At 40.2% G+C, this 20,978-nt stretch overlaps 1 protein-coding gene and 1 long non-coding RNA gene across 2 annotated transcripts in view; one reads left to right on the top strand and one right to left on the bottom strand.

Moving 5' to 3' along the window:
• LOC148022532 (ethylene-responsive transcription factor WRI1-like) overlaps positions 1-20,978 on the top strand; it is a 34,113-nt gene that overhangs the window by 10,029 nt on the left and 3,106 nt on the right. The window lies entirely within an intron of this gene.
• On the bottom strand, positions 19,501-20,248 carry LOC148022533 (uncharacterized). Its single transcript, XR_015693478.1, has 3 exons — positions 20,159-20,248; positions 19,730-20,048; positions 19,501-19,633 (listed from the first exon to the last, which is right to left on the bottom strand). It is a non-coding gene; the product is annotated as an uncharacterized LOC148022533 (long non-coding RNA).

The following is a 20,978-nucleotide window of genomic DNA, read 5'->3' on the forward strand; positions in this document are numbered from 1 at the left end:
CCATAGCATAAGTCCATAATGCTGACTGATTCTCTGATCCTTTCTCAATCTGGACTCCATATGCAGAAGCATCTCCTCTAGCTGTCACATAAGAAGTACGCACAGCCATGTCATCCACTAACTTCTTCATTCCGCCTTTCCCAAAGTTGGTAGCAAGCGAAGCTCCTATTTCAGTCAACAAAAACTTACCATCTTGTCCCCAAAATACCAAATTCTTCCTCCTTGCATCCTGAAAATATTCACAATCACAATCCCTTCAATGCTGATGGTCTGTACTATCACACCAAATACATCTTCGATCTCTCCTAGGTGCACTAGGAGCACTCCTAGGTGCAGTAGGAGCACTAGAATAAATAGTAGGCGCAGTCGAAGCAAACTGCTCTTTTATTTTTCCCACCAACTCCGCTTTAACTGACTCCAGTGTCAAATCCGTTATGCCTTTGATTATGTCATCAAGAGAGGTAGGCACCGATGGAGTGGATGGTTTTGGAGTAGAAGGTGCTGGCACCGGTTGTGGAACAGGAGGAATAGGAGGAGTAGAAACAGTAGGCACTGGCATAGGCCAAGAAACTGGATGAGGAGGAGAAGAAATAACAGGGATAGAAGCAGGCATAGGAGCAAAAGACGGTGTCGGTGTCATAGAACCATTCTGTAGGCGGGTCTTCCATATCCTCCTCTTGGTCAAAGTCGAGACTGCATCCTGGGCATCTTGCCAATCTGTTTTAAGACCCACAGGCTTCATGCGATCCTCAAGAAGCTCTCCTAATTCTTCCTGAAGAGCAGGATCTGCAGCTTGCAAGAAAAGCTCAACTTTCTCAACATCCAATGCTCTTTGTTCAATGGCATCAAGTTGACTATACCTCTCTGAAGAATTCTCGAATCAACTCTGAAGCAGCTAGACCTTTGTTTGGCATGTAGACCCACTCTCGGAATGATCGCCGTGTAGCCATCCCAAAGTCCTCAAGGAAAGACTCTTCTTTTAGGGCCTTCTTAAAATCTTTCCAATGCAAATTTTGAATAAAAAGATCAGTCACTTTCGCCCTCAAGGCGGGTGTGACAAGACGAAGGAAATACTTACTCATAAGTCTAGCTGGAACTCCAAAAAACCCCATCTTGATCTCATATGTCTTCAAGTATGCTGAAACATTACGGCCATCAAATAGCTTCTTCTCATTCTCAACTGCTTCAATCGCCTTAGTCGCGCTAGTTGCATTCTTCTGCTCTGAATATAGTTGCCTTTGCTGAGACAACTGTTGTTGATGCAATTGTTGCTGCTGCTGCATATACAATTGTGTCTACTGATTTTGAAGCTGCATATACATGGATATATTTTGTAAAATCTGCTTCAGATCATCTGTTGAAGTACTTGAAGCAGTAGACAATGATGGAGCTGAAGTAGAGGATGCAGCAAGAATCGTAGAAGAGGCTGAAAATGATGCTGAAGTATCTCCCATCCTGAAATTTCTGCGACGCTTTCACATCGGGTTCACCAAAGATATCGAAGGGTTTTCAAAAGCAAAGTCGCGACCACAGAGGACTTTGAATAATTTCAGGATAGAAGGTCAATAGTGGCGGCCTCCACAAAGAATCATATTTATATTTCAACAACTCTTCAGAAGACTGATGAGACAAACAGATTATTAGCTTAACAACTCCCTCTTTTACATCAAAGAAGCTGAACTCTGTTATAGACCACAGAGGACTTTGAATAATTTCAGGATAGAAGGTCAATAGTGGCGACCTCCACAAAGAATCATATTTATATTTCAACAACTCTTCAGAAGACTGATGAGACAAACAGCTTATTAGCTTAACAATTTCCTCTTTTACATCGGAGAAGCTGAACTCTGTTATAACAGCTTATTCTTTTGATTCACACAGGTAATTATTGTCTATATTCACATCCACAGCCTTTGAGAATCCTGAATCCAATTTAAGACAACAATTTTGAATGTCTCAGTCTTCAGAATAGCTACAGCAGCAATAAAGGACGAGTACGGAAGATCTTTAGAGGTGTATACAAGAGGTTTAGGAAACAGTTTTAGTGCAGATCATAATAATGTCCAGTACTGTAAAGGATTTATACAAAAATCCAATAACATTGGACCAAAATCAAGGATCCCTTTTCTAAATAGCAAACTTCTCAATTTGGCATTATAATAATTCGAGAGTTCATCACAGAATCATAGTGAAGTTTGTTGGAGCATGGAGAAAGCCACCAGTATGTTGCATCATTACAGAGTACCTTTCTCTGGATCTAAAAAAAAGGCCTATTTGCAATATAAACAGCCAACATTTTTCATTTCACTGAAATTGGTTTTCAACATGGCTCTTGATATAGCTCGTGATATGAGGTATCTGTATTCTCAAGGTATACTGCATCGAAATTTGAAGTCACAGAATCTGTTCTTGGCAGAGGACCTGACTGTGAAGATCACAGATTTTGAGGTAGATTGTTTTGAGTCAGAGTGATATTGTTTAAGGAGTGATGATATTGGAATTTCTCGCTGGATGGCACCTAAAATGTTCAGTGATACGCCTTGTTCCAGGAAAGCAGATATTTACAGCTTTGCATTGGTAGTATGGGAGCTTTTGATAAGACAGGTACCATTTGAAGGCTGCAATCCATGTCCCAGTGCTGTCAACAAGTATCCTCGATTATCCAATTCCTTGGCATTTTGTATGACCCGCAGCTGAGGAAGGACAGAAATAGCCTCCAAGTACGCACAAATGCCCAAAGGATCCTGTTCACCTCTGCGCAGGTTTTCTTCATCCCCTTTGGCTAGCCGTCCTCTTCTGCAGATTCTTCTTTGTTGCATCTTCATCTAAATATCTCAGCCACTCGATCTCTAGAGATGGAATTCGGATCCACACCTGTGATTTTCACGAAAGTATCAAAGATCTTCCTCCAATAGCCCTCGCCTCTGCGCACCTTAATTCTTCAATGATGAGCCACACGAACGATGACCCCAGTACTATTGCTGGCCAACAGCGGCAATTTTTCACTCGTTCAAGATTTCCTTTTTCCCTTCCTTGCTTCGTTATCGTTGTAGTTTTCTGCAGGCTTCGTCACCGGCACTTTGTTGTCGCAGTAGCTCGCTAATCTTCTCCTCGTCATCATCTTCGTCCCTTCCTCGTCATCATCTTCAGGCTCCTCTACCTTCGTCTGCAAGCCGACGATGTTGAAGACACTGTTGTTTCACTTTGTTTGCCTCCGCATTGTCACCTCGTGATCATCTTCTTTCTTCCTCCCTTCGTTGTTACTCTCGTCATCTTCCTCCTCACGGCCTGGTCCTGTTACTTCCTCTGATAATAGGACTTGCACTGGATCTGGTTGAAATCTAGGCTTTCCCAACCAGGAAGGCCCTTGGGCACATTTCTCCTGCTTTGCAATAGTTCGATGCATCCACTTTTGATGCTTATTGTCTTCCTCATCTTCAATATCTCTGATTATTTCATCAAAGTTCAGAACATCTTTTCCTCTGTCTTGTCTTCCAAAGCTCGCCGAAGCTCCCCTGATTTCTCTTCCTTCCCCTACTTTTATGCTCTCTCCTGGTAGATTCCAATTATCTTGCACCTCCTCTCCCCATATGTCGTTTGTTTTTTCTAATTTGAACACACTATGCCGCCTTTTTCAGCCTCTTTGCTTTTATCCTCTTTTCCGACCCCTTCTTAAAGCATCAGCATCATGCAATCCTTCACCAATTCCTAAAGCCATAATTTGGCTTGATTGTTTTCCATAAATAGGGCTTCATCTGAATCGACAAGGAGGCCACATGCTTGAAGAGTAGGAACAATCATTAACTCAAGCTGAACTGGCCAAACCCTTTCCTCTTGCATTTGCTTGTACAATTTTAAAGCATTGTTACATTTACCCTGCTCAACATATGCTGAAAGCAATGCTGTCCATGACACCTCATCATGACCAGTTCTGCTTCTGGTAGGCTTCCACATCATCAAAATGTAATATACAACCAATATCCAGAGAATTTGCTCTTCAACCTCCATTTGCTTGTAAAACTGCCAGACCTTTTCTACTTTGTTATGGTCTACACAAGCTAAAAGTATTGCGTTCCAAGACACTGTATCATGGTGATGCAACTGTTTGAAAGTAGCCTCTACTTCTGCAAATAAACCACACATGGCATACATACAAACCAATGCGCTGCCAACAAAAAAGATCTTATTCTAACCCCTCCTTACTATATTACCACGCAGAATAAAGATGCAAACATAACAACTAAGTATGTACAAAATATCAACTCCCACACACAACTTTTGGGTGGATTTCACACCTCGAATGCGCAGCAATACGACAATGTATTATAGCAAATTAGTTAAGCACTATAACTCCTTATAATCTCATATAAGTTTACTATAAATTGATCCCTATGACTCATGATTAATGTTATGTTATGCTACTGGAGGTGGAAGGATCTTAAGGATTCCCACACTCTTCATGCCTTTCATGAATATCATTAGATGTGGTGTTGGGAATTTCTCAATCAAAAGGAGATAAATGCCTAACCTTACAAAACACACTTCTTAATATAGTTTAGGAACCATAAGAAGCTTACGTTCCTCAAATCCTCGTGAAATAGACGTACAGTAATGAACTAATGCTTCCACGTGAAGCGGAATTTCATTTTTACTAAATTGGGCATGAATGATTAAGGGGGAAGGGAGATTCTAAGGTTTCGAAAAAAAAAATTTGGAAAAGGAAGATATGAAATCCATCAATGAATTTTCATCAATTGGATGTGCCGCCACCGTCTAGGAGTCTCATTCTCCATCGCGATCATCCCAATATGCTACATGCATCCCTCGATCATGTTGAGAAGCTATTTGCATCCCTTGATCACTACTATTCACCGCTTAAATAAGACATTCGCTACGGCTACAAAAGGTGAATAGGTGGACAAGAAGAGAACGGAAGAAGAAGAATAGAAGAGAAGGAGAAGAAGAGAGAAGGTGGAAGAGGAGACGTGGTGAAGAAGAAGTAGAGAGTACGCTTATGGGAGGTACTGCCTGTGTATAGCTTCCTTCAACTTGTCCCAAGTAATGGTCACTTCCACAACCCCTTGGTGCTTGCACCATTGTTTCAACCAAAGTTGGGCTTCACCCATCAACTTCAATTGTTTTGCTTTACTACATTGAAGTTAGAGGGTGAATAGCTATTTCCATCAAAATCTTTTCTCAGCAAGGTTACAAACAAATCCTTCCTATACATTAGCTCCATTAATTTGCTCTAATACCACGTGTGACATGATCACTTGTTCGAGACATCCTTTGGGGTAGGATTTAGTGGTCCATCAAGATGATTTCTCTAGGAAACAATACTTAGTACTCTTTCAAATAACATTGGGTTTGCTACCTAGACTCTCTCAAGTACACTTTGCAATAGATGGTCTTACCTGTTCCCATGAGAATTGACCTAAATTTCAACTTCTAGGTAAGTTAAGGTCTGCTATTTGAGACTAAGCATAGTGTTGGTCTTCGAACAATGGCTTACAATTGATTGCTCGAATGAAAGTGGACTTGCATTGCACTCGGTTCAAGGAGAGTGAGAAATGAGGAGGAATACGAGTACGTCAGTCCCTCCACCCATAAGGCAAAGTCTCACTCCGTTCCCCTAAAACAATACGCAATCAAGGTCCTAATTAATTCTAAGAGTCAAATTCTTTTATACTCTAATTCATCGAATTTGTGAGAAGCTCTTAGATTATTGAGACCACCTTGCCTTATGGCGAATCCAGTTAGGAATCACACCCTCCCGCTTCTCTTGATTGGGTAGTTTTAGTTATTTACTTGTCTAACACATTTAAGTTGTACATATAAAATCAATTTCTTTAATTAACCCTTTTAATCATAGTGTTCCTTTATGTAATTTAAAATCATAACACACAAATAATGAAAACAACCCTTTTTGAAAGATAGCTTCTTTACTTGATAGAAATTTCTTATACAAGTGTTCACCTGCTGCCCATCATATAGAAGAATAGCACGAAGGCTATTATTTCTCCAAGATTTCTTCCCCTAACTAGTATCGAGGCCTTGAGGAATCCATCCTAAGTCATATAGGAGCTTAGATGGTGTCTAGGAGTCTAAGGGTTTATCAACCATAGTCCCCCCTAGCACCCTTAACTCCTCTTGCCCAAGGATTCCCCTACAAAGCGACCTCTTGCCATTGGGATCAATCCAAAACTCACCGAGGTGGCAATTTGTTTCTCCTTGAAAAAGAGACCTACAATTAGCCTTGGGGGAGGTCTAATGCACTTTCTCTTTTATCCATTTTCTGACTTAGTGTATTAGAACTTTTTATTATTCAATCAATTTTCTAAGTGCATCAAGTTAAACTTATATGCATTGTTACAAGCACAAATAGAGATGCAATTGAGCAAGATCTTAACTTAAAGGTAATTCTTTCTAACTTGATCCTCTCACTATCTTATCGGGTTTTCTCCTAGTTTTTAGTTGGATTGGTTGTTCCTAAGTCCCCCTTTTTGAGATCTCAACTTTGATTCACTATTGTTCATTGGGATTTTCCTTGGTTGTTGTTAGTCTTTGTTTGCAAGTTTTACTCGTAACTCTTATCAAGGTTGGTTGCTTAACCTCATTCACTCTACAAGATACAAGGCTCATACCGACATTCAAAGTGATGCAAATGTTCATTAAAAAAACTACCCCATCATCGCTAAAAAGTGTCGGTATAAGTGTCTCTATAAAACCGTTGCTATGTGCCTCGCTATTTTTGTCGTTGTTGCGACACAAATAGCAACATATATAGTGACGCTTTGTGATGTATATTGTGACGCCAATAGCGATATATGCAAAGAAATTAGTGATGGTTATACAGAAAAAAAGATTTGGCAGGGCAGCTTATTGTCCTGTCACATATAGCAGCATGTGCTATATAGTATTCTACAAATGCATTACATGTTGGGTACGCAATGGTCGTCAAGATGGGCACAAAATATACTTGAATCCATAAGACTGATACATAGAATAAGTACAAGACCACTGATGAAAAGTCATGGAATTATCACAAGATACAGAGGATCATAAGTACATCTAAGGAATAGTACATGGAAGATGCTTGCACAGATCACAAGACCAAAAAATAAGAGGGTGTGCACTCCACGAATCCAAGTGCAAGCTAGATATCCTCGCCATTAGAAAGCTTGTCCGCCGGATGCAAAGGAACATTGAATGCAGACTCTACAAAGTGAACAACTACATATCAGTCCACCATACAAAATGCATTTTTAAAAGCATAGTAACTACGGACAAGAAATATGATTTACTTACTGGGCCACGGCATGCATATAGTCTATTGATCAATGTAGTGAGACCGTGTCTCTCTACATATATCGAGTCTCTGAGCCGATGGGATCACGATTTGTAATGTAGTGCTATAAAGAAAACATAATACAATTGTTAGAAATATGAGTGTCAATGCAAGTCCTCCAGATAAGTCATGTAATCGCCACTCCCCAAATGATGCATGATGCCTGTCTCTAATCGTGACCTTGCTACTTCCACTATTGTCGCCAATGTTCTAGAGAATTTGTAGCCTCCTCCCTGAGTCTCCACCAATCATTTGTGTCTAGCCACTCGAGCTTTGAGGTGCAACTCTTGAGTGCCTTGTGTGTGTTTGATCGTCTATGTGACATGTATGTACACATACACTCCATTATTCACGTAGTGAGAAACCTCTTTGCCATGGTAGGGACCGAAAACTCCTCGTGTAAGGATGCTACTATATAGTCCTTGCTCCCCTCGAGTATACTCTTCCAATGGTCCAACACATTGTGCAAAAAAACTTGTTGACACAACTCTCTCATGCGAGACATCACCCTTCTCTCCTCATCATTCATGATCATAGAACCTATCATGTTATCTATGAGGTATCTATACCCCTCTAGGATATGTCTAAGGTGTGTCCTCTCCCACCTATGATCGCACTCTTGAGCATAACTAGGAGACCCCTGTACATCTGGTGTATCCATGGGGAGAGTATCTCTCGGAGTAGCATCCATAGAGGTGCCACTTATGGACCCGGCTGAGAAAAAGCAAGAGTCACTGGAGTAGATATCTCCACAAGTGTGACAAATCCTACACATGACATACCTCCACCAGAATAACGAGATGGAGACACTGCATTAGTGACTCGACAACATCCATCTGAGCCATTCTCTCTAGAACATGTATGAGAGTGAGGAGTGGCATCCCTATCTAGAGCCGACCATGGGCTCACAACATCCACATCTCCACAACACTCCCTAGAACCACTCCTTCCATGTGCGCCCAGACTAGAGCATGGATGTCATTTACTAGATATGGAAGCATCAAAGTGTGCCAAAGTAGATCTCACGGAACGGCCTAATGGTGTTCAAGACAGCTCGTAGTCTGCCATATCTCTGTATCGAGCCATCTGATCTGGAGACATATGTGTGAATATCTCCTACAACTCCTCATCGCTCATTCCTCGACTCATCTTGCTCTCCAAATATCATCAAAGGTAACTTGCATAAATAGAAAATGATGTTAGTATAATTAATATAAAGATTTAAGTAAATCGCAATAATATAACTCTTAAAAAGACAATGCTACTTAAAATGCATATTCTAAAGTACCCTTAAAAGCCATTCATCAATGAATTGAGTAGGTGAATGCAAGAAGTATGACCTAGCTTATGGTTCCATATCAATATCCTAGCACAACTCCATGTACACTAGAAGGTCTATAGATAGGTCAGCATAGAAGGATAAGTCCACTTCATTCTCAAAGAATTTTTGGCCTATTGTTATTCTGTCATCGTTACCTAGATCTGCCTCCTCTACATGCTCCAAGCCTTCTTCGATCTCCACCCTCTACAATATCGACCCCTCCATCTGCATACTTTCCTCAACTAGGTTGGGAACATAATCATATATTCTTGCACTCCGAGGGGATGACGACACAATATACCACCATCGAGATTGTCAAGGGTTTGAATAGAAAATTACTTGTTCAAAATAATATATAAGAGTGATTCAATATCTGTGATGTTCTATGTCGTGAAAAAATTTTAAAAAATAGTTCATATACCTATTCACAATGGGGTAGCAAGACAAATGTGTCACGCAGATTTGTCCATGTTCTTGGAATCTATTTCTAGAAATCCAAATGGACCTCATTGAACGATTGCCCCAGCTCCTTTCAGTATCACTTTGAATCACTATACATCAAATATGATCATGGAGAAGCTATAGTAATCCAGTGAGATAACACTTTGCAAGTTTCCAAAATACTTCATCTCATCTATAATGGTACTTGGATCCGTGGCTTTCCATGAGCTCTCTTGCTGAGACCTTGCCATAACACCACAATCCATTGTGGAGCACATTTTGTCGATGCGCTCAACGTGAACATTAGGAGAAATATGGACTCTCTTTTTTGCCCCTTAAGGGGTTTCTCTCACCTCTCTCTCTCTAAAAAGAGATTCCAAAATAATATTATAAAAAGAGATCTTCTACAATCAAGAAAATCTCGTTTTTGTGTTTTCAATAGATTTCACCTATTATTTTATTCCCAAACTGCAGGATAAGGTCACTTTTTCTCAAAATCCTCATAACTAAAAAAATACAATTCTATTTTTTCTAAAAACGCAGCCAATCATTCTTTAATGCCCTCATGACTCTTTAATGCCCTCTTTAGTGCCCTCATGACTTTTCAATCATTCTCATTCTCGCTTCTTAAAAGGGCGGAAGTTAAAAAACGATATAAAATGACGTACACATCATATTTTAAGATTATTTTTTACCCAGAGACACCTTTTTGACTCAAGAGTTTCCTTGTAAATTTTCATCTTTTTTGGACAAGTATATACCTATTTCTGGGCATTTTTTCATTCCCTCAGAAAGCTCTAGTTTTGTCCCAAATTTTGTGCATTCTTCTCTTTCCCTCCAGAATATGGTTTCTTGCATACGAGTTCTTCTGAAGCAACATTGAGGAGTAGTTTTGATACCATTTGTTGAAATCAAAGAATCTCTATCTACAACACACTCTACCCTGCTACAAGCCATCTTCCTCTTCAGAAATATGCAGTAAGAAATCTTCGTCTTCAACAGTCTATACTACAAGCAATCCAGTGATAATGGAGGTATCTTTATTTTTTAAATCTTTGTGATGTTATTATTCTTCGCAGTTGTTGTTCAGTCCTTAAGCATCAATTCATAGAGCGAGAGAGAGAGGGGAAGAGAGAGAGAGAGAGAGAGAGAGAGAGGAGGGGAGAAGGGGGGGGATAGAGAGGACTGTGTGAGATGAACAAAGAAAATAAGTGATAGAGTGACAGATAGTAAATTAGGGTAGAAGATAAGATGATGTTATTGTTTTCCACTAGCCAAGCTTCAGTATGAATGTGTTTAGGGTTTCCTTGATGAATTTTTGTTGAGAGAGAGAGAGAGAGAGAAACAGAGAGAGAGAGAGAGAGAATATTTTGGATAGAACAGAAGATAAGATTTGATGCTAATTAGAGGTAGATTAAAAGCCAAGATTACAGGCAGAACCAACTGGGTTTTTAAAAAAACACAGATATAGTGAATCAAAGGGGTGTAGTTCTGCTATTTGAATGTTAATCCAAGTTAACGTTTGCATACTTTTTTTTTTGCAGAATGCAGGTGCAGGATGTACCAAGAGAAAGAGAGATATTCACTTTCAATTGGAGGATGAATATGCACCAATGTTCAAAAGAACTGTGGAAAGAGATGATGCAATAAGATGCAGGATGCAACAAGAAAGAAATGCAGGGAAAAAAAATGTGGACCTTTGGGTTGATGGGTGCATTTATCCACCCGATCCACTCACTCGAAGGCCACCACAATTTGAAGGGCTTACATCATTTGTAAAGTTTGCTTGTGAAGGCAATTAAGGATTGTATGGATACACATGCAGACTTGTCACACAAGGAATAGCAGGGGCTCATCAAACCTTGACAAATATGCAGACAAGATTACAAGGGAATATGCAGTCTTTGATGGAAAAGGATAGATTATTGGCTGAGAAGGATAGAGAGAACCAGAACCTACAACAAGCAATGTCTGTCATTGAAGATGCTATGCATGCTACACACGTGCAGAATATGGAGTTACAGTCTAAAGTCAATGACTTGGAGAAGGAGAATCAAAACATAGAGAGGAAGCTCACAAAAACTTTGGAGATTGGGCCCACTTTAAAAACCAAAGAGGCACGTCGGCGCATCCGATCCGTTAAACCAATTGGCCAATTAGCCAAAGGAAGTGGATAATATCATAGACGGATATATGCTCAATCTACTACAATGAGAAATATGTTTCCTCATGCAGAGAATGATACTATTGCCAAAGTCCTTAGCAAGAATATGGTCAAAAATGCATTGGAAAATCGTAAATTCAGGGACATTGTGGATGGTGTTGCTAGTGAATGTCTTAGGGATGTGAGCAACTTGTTTACTGCTACAGATGCTCAGGGATTATGTGACAAGGTGGGAATGAGTTCTGAGTCATATAGTATGCTCTATCAACAATTGGATACAGGTTTTAAGCAAGTCTTCAATACTAAGCGAGTAATGCCTCTGCCAAAACCATTTCACGTGAAGAAGGCTCGAAAACAACTAAATGAGAAAGTTTTAGAACTAATTGGTGAGCCTACGCATCTGGAACACACACACATATTGAAGTATGGTTCCAAAGAAGTTGCCTTTGTATTGAATGCATCCAACAACTTTGTATTGGATATATGTAGGGTTCAGATTGCTATGGTCAAGTTTTACAATATGTCTATGGAAGAATGTAGAGGCAAGCTTAAGTTTGTCCTCAAACTTGATGAGAGTGAGATTATCAAGGGGCAAAAACTTGAGCGTGTGAGTATAACACTTATGAATCGAGCATTGGATCCCAACATCGATGAAAAACATCCTTTATACTTCAGTGTACAATCGGAGAATGAAATATGGTGGCTTGCAGCATTTGAAGTACCAAAGGAGGACCATGAAGTACTTAAAGTTTTTTTTAACCTCACTAATATACCCTGTGTTATTCAACAGCAAAATAATGGAGCAGTTTTACATGTTGAGGGGTTTGGAGACTATCAAGTTGAATGGCATCTTGCAGGTGATTTAAAAACATTGAAGTGTATGTTTGGTTTATCAAATGCAGCAAATGCAAAATTTCCGTGCATATACTGCATGCAAACTAGGAAGAAAGGGAAAGATGGAAAGAAAGAATGGCTTGCCAAGGCAGGACAACAGGGTGCTCCGACACGTGATCAGAAAGTCATGAGAAATGGAATGCTAATTCCAGTGGATCCAAACTGGCGCCCTATTTTGGAAATACCACTAACAAGGGTTCACTTTTGCACATTGCACTGTTTGGTTAGAATAATTGAGAAGCTAGTATATGAATATATATGCTTTGCATACAAGATGCAGCCCGTGTCAGAATCTGATGCTACATGCAAGAAGGTAGAACAAGTCCTCTCTGAAGTTGGATTGCACGGAGGCCAAGTAGAAATAAAAAAGGACGAGAAAAAATCGGGGAAGAGTGGAAATGTTCCTTGTAAACCATGCTTTGGCGGACCCAAGGCTAGGAAGTTTTTATCTCCACCTCGAGATGGGGAAGGCAATATACTAGTAAAACACCAGAGAAGTACGAAGCATGGAAAAAGTTGCACCTTGCTGTTTCAGATTGGAGCAATGGGGGACGAACGAGGATTGCGAAGGCAGAAGTGTGGATAGACCTAGATAGATTAGCAGCTCTCTTACAGAAGTTGGGGTTTATGGATGGTGATGCCAATGCATTTAAAGAGACAGCTGCTAAATTTCATAAGTCCATGGTGGAGGCATGGACTAGAAATAGCATAACACACTACATGGTCAGTATTATCACCATTGCAAAAAAAAATCATCATTTCGAATTACTTTGTGTTTCTAATCTCTTTTCTTGTGCAGCATATACTTGAAGCACATGGTCCATACTTTGCAGATCAAGGAAGTTTGGCAATATGGTCAACTCAAGGCATGGAAAGATCTCACTGGCAAGCTCGCTGTGCTTTTCAAAAGGCAAGTGATCATGGAGGTGGCATCAATGATTCCAATTCTATGAGGCAATTATTCCAATGGTGGTATAGGAGACTAGAGATACGATACGAGGAAAAAGAAAAGAAGTCCAAAACATCTCAAGCAGAATCTATAAGTAGGGCAATATATGAAGTGAGAAAAGCAAGATATGAAAACAGCACAGCTAGACAACGGCATGCAGAATGGTTGGCAACCCAAGAGAGAGATGGCAAAAAATGGAGACCTAGATAAAGATAATAATTTTGATGCATTTAGAGTCCACAAGAGAGCACAAGTCCCAAGGATATGACACATCAATACTCATATCTCTAACATGAGATGTCTTATAAATTTTCTTTAAAATTTCAAAGGTTTGTCACTATATTTTTCAAAGTCGATTTCGAACTTTGTTTTTTAATTATGAAAAGTCCATTTTGAAATCCTAAGACAAAGATATGAAAATTCTAAACATTGGAACATTCATTGGCCTAGAGAGAGAGGGGGGCATGAGGGGGGTGTCAGGAGATAGAGAGAGGTAGGGATGGGGTGGAGAAATGAAATGAAATGATAAATTTAAAATTCATTTACACCACAATAAGTTTGAAAGTTTCGTATTTAAGTCGTCTCTCCTTTCATTTTTTCCCATTGCTCTCCACTCTACCCTCCACCTTTCTATCCTTCATCATCACAGCCATGGCACGTTCCAAGCTTCCTATCAAAAAGGCGCCTGCGAGAGCAAGAGCTCAACACTCTTCCGAATCTAGTGAGCGTACTGTGAGTGACAAAGATCCCCTGGTGACCGATAACGGTGGCCCTACTGCAGCCAATAATGGTGGCGCTACTATGGCCAACAATGGTGGCCCTAGTATGGTCGATAATGATGGTTCGCCATTGTCCAGAAATGGTGGTCCACATGCTCCAGCTACTCCACCTCCCACTACTGCTCCAACTCGTAATACACGCCCTCCAACACATAAAAAGCGAAGATGGAGACCAGGCACAGCTGCGCTACGCGAGATAAGGAAATTCCAGAAGAGTGCCGACTTGATTATTCCTAAGGCACCATTCTCCAGGTTGGTGTGAGAAATACTGCAAGATCTACAGTCAGGGCATCATCACAAGTTCTTTTCGAGGAACCAGGCAAGGAATGTGGGGCGATGGTCAAGCCAAGCCTTGCTTGCTCTCCAAGAAGCAGTTGAAAGCTACTTGATTGATCTAATGAGTGATGGTCAACTTTTAGCCATTCATGCCCGACGTATCACTATTAAGCCCATAGATCTGGTTCTTGTTCGCAGGATCGGCAATAACAAGGATGCATTTAATCTTAATGTCAACAATATGCTTTGAGAAGCTACCTTGTAATTGGATCTATGTTTTAAGCTCAGGTTTGGTTGTAGATTGTAAGGATCTTAGTTTTGGGTTATCTTTCCAATAGACCTTCAAGTATTTGATAGTAGTGGCCTGCAAAATGGAGCTAAATTTTCCCTAGCTCTAATTGTACTTGGTTCGATGCACTATCTACCGTGTATTTCATAGTTTCGCAATGCTAAATCCAATATGTGATATTCTATTTTGACCATGTTTCGCATTGTGTGAATTTTCAAGTTTCCAATTTTGTAAGTAGTTTTGTTGAGGATAAATTCAATGTGCAACCACGTACACGTCGGTGATCAGTTGTACATGGGCCGATGCACTATATCCTTACTATATTTAGTGGTTTGGCAACAGTATATCTGATGCGATATTCCATTTTACCCATGATTTATTTTTTGTCAATTTTTAAGTTTCCAATGTTTCGCATTGCGAGGTTGACAATACATTTAATCTGCAGTTGCACACACTCATTATCAATACATTTAATCTACAGTTGCGAGGTTGACAATACATTATCAGTGCAGTATAATGCAGTTAACGCATTTTCAAAAAAAGATTGAACCGTCAAATTTATAAATCGGAATCTGGTGAAACTTCACCCTCATGCTGGGCATTAGAAAAACTCATTTATATTAAAAATTTGGCCCCATCAGAAGCCTCTGGGTCCCCAGATTCCATCAGAAGCCTCTGATATAAACTCATTTATATTAAAAGTTTATATCATTTATATAAATGATATAAACTCATATAAACCATCCAAACTCATTTATATTAAAAATTTGGCCCCATCCAGAGGCTTCTGTTGGGGCCAAAAAAATTTTGGATGGTTGATGTGTCCTTGAGGAGCCTACAAGTAAAATTTCATGTGAATCGGAGCACTGGTGATATTTTTCCTAAGCGTGGATTCATTAATTGAAATTTTAGGATTTTTGAAAAGTTTGGCTATAAGTTTAAAGTTTCACCTCCTTTTACACATTTCACTTTTGAGTTCTGAGTTCTCTCTCCTAGAAGACATGGTACGCACCAAGCAAGCGGCCTGGAGATACCCCCCTGGAAATTCCATACGGCAGCCACGTCCTCCAGCTCCACCACCACCACCACCACGCCAGCATCGCAAGCGTCGATGGAAGCCAGGCACAGTGGCTCTTCACGAGATCCGCCACTACCAAAAGACCACTCACCTCCTGATACCGAAGGCTCCATTCCAGAAGTTGGTGCGGGAGATCATGGAGGGCATAGTGATCATGAACAACAGGAACCAGTTTCCAAACACATCACGCGCGAAACAACCGGATCGCTAGACTGCCCAGGCCCTCCTCACACTACAAGAAGCTGCTGAAGCCTACCTCATCGACTTATTTGGAGACTCAGTCTATGCAGCGGTGCATGCAAGGAGGGTCACTGTCACCGAGAGGGATCTGCGAATAGTCAGGTTCTTTCGGCGATGGAAAGATAGTCCTCGCGGAGGTCAGCAAGGATAGAGGTGTACAAACTCAAAAGCACATGGAATGTAGCTTCTGAAGACATTTTGTAAAGCCTTGGTTGTAATGGACCCCATGTAAAATTGTTATTAATACAAATACAAAGTTTTTGGCGCGTCTTATTTTTGTTTAGTCACTTGATATTTATTTTATTTACGTCGTTGAGTTATCGTTACATGCGTTCGAACAAATACATGTTGCGCACGAATTCGATAAAGCACTGTGTATTAAATTTAGGGTACGAATTGTGTTACGTATAAATTCGATAAATAAATGTAACATTCAAGTTTAAAAAAACAGTAAATGACACGTATCACAAACTACATTGCACGCGAATCCAACAAACATCAATTTTCATTACTTGAAGAGAAGATTACAAAGTGCAGTACATCAGTGATGCGATATCAGTAGGCAATAAGTACATCTATTCTCTCCTAGGCTTCTTGGAGCTAGGCTCCCCATGGTCAGAGCTATTCTTGATCATAGGCAACAATACATTTTGCCCCAATAGTTCCTGTCTAATGACAGTGGGGTCTTCAACATCGGCAACCATGCCACGGGCCACCATGGAGAAAAGTGGGCCAGACCTAGTACTCGTGAATAAGTAGAGAAGCTTCGAACGTCGAAGCAACACTACTTTCTCCAGGCTGGAGTTGGTCAGGATGGTCTTGAAGGGCCCAGCCTTTGTTAGTGCCCTCAACTTCAAGAAGTTCTCTGCAAAAGCAGGGGAGCATGTCTTATGAAATACAATAATGTCGTTGACAAGCTGCCCAACATACTCCTTCAATGCCGAGTCTTGCACCCTTCCTTGGCTACCAGATCGGCCACCCTGCCTAGATGAAAACTCATCTATATAGACAATCTCCTGCAACACACAAGTTCAGTATCAGACTCACTATGCATGGAGTGTGCTGAAGATATATAAATCATATTCATATGAACCTCTAGGGCATCGGGAGCACACACATGTGTTTTTGTCGGGATCGGGCCCCCAGAAGTGCCCTGGCCGGAGGCTCGCGCCTGGGGGCCTGAATCTGCAGATTCAGGCCCCCAGGCGCGAGCCTCCGGCCAGGGCACTTCTGGGGGCCCGATCCCGACAAAAACACATGTGTGTGCTCCCGATGCCCTAGAGGCCCTACTGGTTAAGTTTCATATGAAACCGAGAACATTACCTTCTCTGCATCATCTATCTGCCGCTGTAATGGAGCATCCAGGTCTGCTCCTGCCACTGGGCTGCCCTCGTCTCTCTCCTGGGTAGGCACTACATAGTCGGGTCGAGGACCAAAAAGGCTTTCCTGCAACCGCTCGAACTCCTCATCAGAGATCTGATACTGTGGCGCCGCATCCTCAATCTGCTCCTGGATGCTCACAATGGCAGAGATGTCATCGATGCTCGTGCCATCATAACGAGCCACCTCATCAACATGTGGTGGGGCATCCTGTAAATCAAAATCTATGAAATCACTAGGTGCATCACGCACCATGATACAGTATAGTTCTTCTTCCCTAAGCTCCAACAACTCTAGCACATCCTGCATGAGTAGATATTCCACCCCCTCGATGGTGATAGCATGGAGAGAAGAGAGGGGTGGCTCTTCGCTCGTGGGCATCTCATCAGGGCAGGGAGGTGGGTGCACAATGGCCAAGCTCTGTGCTGCCTCAACACTCAGATCGAGAGTGATCTCCTCAGGCTCCCTCTCAAAGTACTCTAATAGTGGCCGAGAGGGTGCATCGATGTCCTCGTCACTGTCCTCTTGCACCTCAGTGCACATAACATATATGGCAAAGGCGGCATCCCTCTCAATGAGATCCATCGTGACGTGGTCCTGTGACGAGGTGGGCACTGCTCTAGCACGGAGATGTTGCCCCACATGCACCAGGGCTCGACTTATCACCTTTGCATGGCTGGATCCGGCACACAAACTATACAAAAAATCCATGGGAACCCACCTAAGAGTGGAGTCGGGAATAGAGCAAGTGAGAGGGTTCACTGCATCACAAAATGATGCTAGTATACTAGAGTCAGGGTCTACAGCGGAAAGTGAGCTCTCTAGACTCAAGGTCACGCAAAACCTAGGGTATATCTGGTCCCCTATGTGCGCGTAGCATGTGGAACTGATCCATGCGGCGAAGGCGGGAGTGGTAGCCATGGCACACAAAGAGAGAAGGAATGAGAGCACAAGTGTAGGGAAGTGGAGAATGAAAGCGAAAATGAGTTTGGAGTTATAGCTTTTATGTGTCTAGGGTTTTAAATAAAGGTTCTTTATAAAGTTATTAATTCTAAAGTTTCAAATTAAAACTCTTACCTTAGTTTCTTTATTTCAGTACTTTAAAGTCACTGTTAAAATTACTCATACAGACAAACGCTTCGTTCTACATTATTATATCCTCGAATATGTTTGGGTCGCTGAGTATATTCAAGTCTAACGAGAGAAAATATATAAATTTTTAAAGAAAATAAATCTAAAAGGCCTTGAAATTCCCTTTGGATCCAATTTAATATTAAAATGTAATAAACGAGCAGCAGAGATGTGCTACAATATATCATTGTGCAAAGACAATATTCTCTAGATTATAGACCTCTAACCTGCAATTTAATTATGATTTTTAACTGCACGATTGAGTAATTACAGTATGTATTATCGCACGCTTGGATCACAGTAAACTAAAATTTAAAGTACTCAGAAGTTCAAAAAAGGTATGTATTCGCTCTTTATAAAGTTTTTTTACAAGGATTCCACTATCTCAAGGATATGTGGAGAAGCACATTGTTTACATGTCATGGATTGCTCACTACGAGTCCTGACTTTTCTATTATCTAACTTGAAATAGAAGTTGTAGAGGGGCTCACTAGACATTAATTGGATTTCTTGTCTTAGAAAATAAATGGGCCAATGACTCTCTGCACTGACTACGAAAGGATTATGACCACTCCACAAGATTACCACATCTACGAGCGCTGTATGTGTGTCATCTCGGATATCTTGATCCAAGCTGATCCACTCCCCTCGCAAAAGTCGCCATCTTCTATATCGAAAGCGAACGCACAGAGTTTGTCTAGCAATGAAATACCTGTAATAAAAACAAAAATAATGGTAAGTGATCAATGCAACTAACATAACAATTCATCTAAGCGAGACCTATGTCAATTAAATCAAGGTATGCAAAGTAGTAAAAAAGTTTTACCTGAATGTAATATCAGATTGGTTGACCCTGCACTCAATCGTCTCATCAAAATGTGTTCTTTTGACTTCCCAAGACTCACCCAATAGCTGACTCATCCATTCCTCGGATGGACACTTGCATTGATAAGTAATCTTTGTTTTCTTCAAAACATCACATGAACCAAACAAATGTGCAAACAATGAGAATGGAATAAACCAATTAAGATGCACATCTTTGGAGCCTGTGGTGGGTTTCATAGCACTATTGATGTCAGATTTTATCTTCGACTTGCAAGCTCCTGACAACTCCAAGCTACCAATGAACCATTCACCACTAGACAGTGGCGGCAATGGGACATCCTGCAATCTCTGGCTTTCTACCACATACAATGAATTATAAAAAAAGATATTTTGAGTGGCAAGTTGACTTGTAGAGGTATTATCATAGATCAAAGAACCTATCTCTTCATGCCAAACATGTATCTTGCCGCTTAAACATTCCACATTCTGCCATTCATGCAAAGTCGATGGATATAGAGCTGTCAATCAAACAAGACTGAATTAGAATACTGCAAAGACTTTTAAAAACAACTCTGATACAAAAGAATAATCAATGATAAAATTTAACAACTTACTGTTTTGTTTATAATTTGCAATGTTGTTCTCGTCGTGTACAGAGATTTGTTTATGCGTATAAACATGTTGAATCAACACTTCTGTTACTGCACTTGTGCCATTAAACACTTTTCTGAACTCTAGAATTCTACCTTTCCAATGTTTGCTAGGGTTTGCAACATCCTTGCGCTTGACCTTGAAACTCCCTCGAGTACTTGGGTGCATCAAAATCCAATCCAACTTATAATACTTATCACAAATCCAATTACCGCCATTATCTTTCCTGTTGAAGACCTCCACTGCAAGTATGCTACTGATATTTTTCCTCCGTGAAGACATCTGTAACAACCAAATACAAAAGTTACCTATCAACATGTGTATAATTTGCAAATGTTATCTCCAAATGAAATTAAATTTAAATGGATCAATTTAAAAAAGAAACATTGTACCTATAATTTCTTTCACAAAGATCCCTAGATATGTTGAACAAGAAGTTGACTTATAGCAAGACCATTGTTCCTTCACTGACAGATTCCTGTAGTACAAAAACAAAAGAAATATTGGGTCAACACATACATATAACTTATATAGGCTTTGTCCAAATGCGTTGAAATTTAACCATGGAACAGTAGTAAAAAATGGCAATATACTTGTGGCTTTCTCTGCAAAAAATCCCAAAGATGTTGTAGAAGTTGAGTTCTTAATAAATCATTGTTTTTCACCCTCGGAGATTCTTGGAGTAAAAAAACAAAGGAAAGCTCAGTATGCATGTAACTTGTATACATTTTGTCTAAACGAGATAAAATTTAACAGTGGAGCAACAAAAAAACAAGACAATATACCTGTAACTTTGTTTACAGAGAAACCCTAAGATGTTGAAGAAGAAATTGAGTGTTCAAAATCCCAAAGATATTGTAGAAGTTGAGTTCTTAATAAATCATTGTTCTTCACCCTCGGGGATTCTTGGAGTAAAAAAACAAAGGAAAACTCAGTATGCATGTAACTTGTATACATTTTGTCTAAACGAGATAAAATTTAATAGTGGAGCAACAAAAAAACAAGACAATATACCTGTAACTTTGTTTACAGAGAAACCCTAAGATGTTGAAGAAGAAGTTGAGTATTCAAAATGTCACTATTATTGACTGTAAGAGACTCCTAGAGCATCAAAACAAAAGAAATTACATGTCAGAGAATGCACATAACTTGCACAGGTTTTCTCCAAACGAGATAAAACTTTACCATAGAACATCTATGGAAGAGAAAAAT

This window comes from Lygodium microphyllum, chromosome 16 (genome assembly GCF_053477565.2).
Source record: "Lygodium microphyllum isolate KBCC chromosome 16, Lygodium_microphyllum_v1.1.10, whole genome shotgun sequence".
Lineage (NCBI taxonomy): Eukaryota > Viridiplantae > Streptophyta > Polypodiopsida > Schizaeales > Lygodiaceae > Lygodium > Lygodium microphyllum.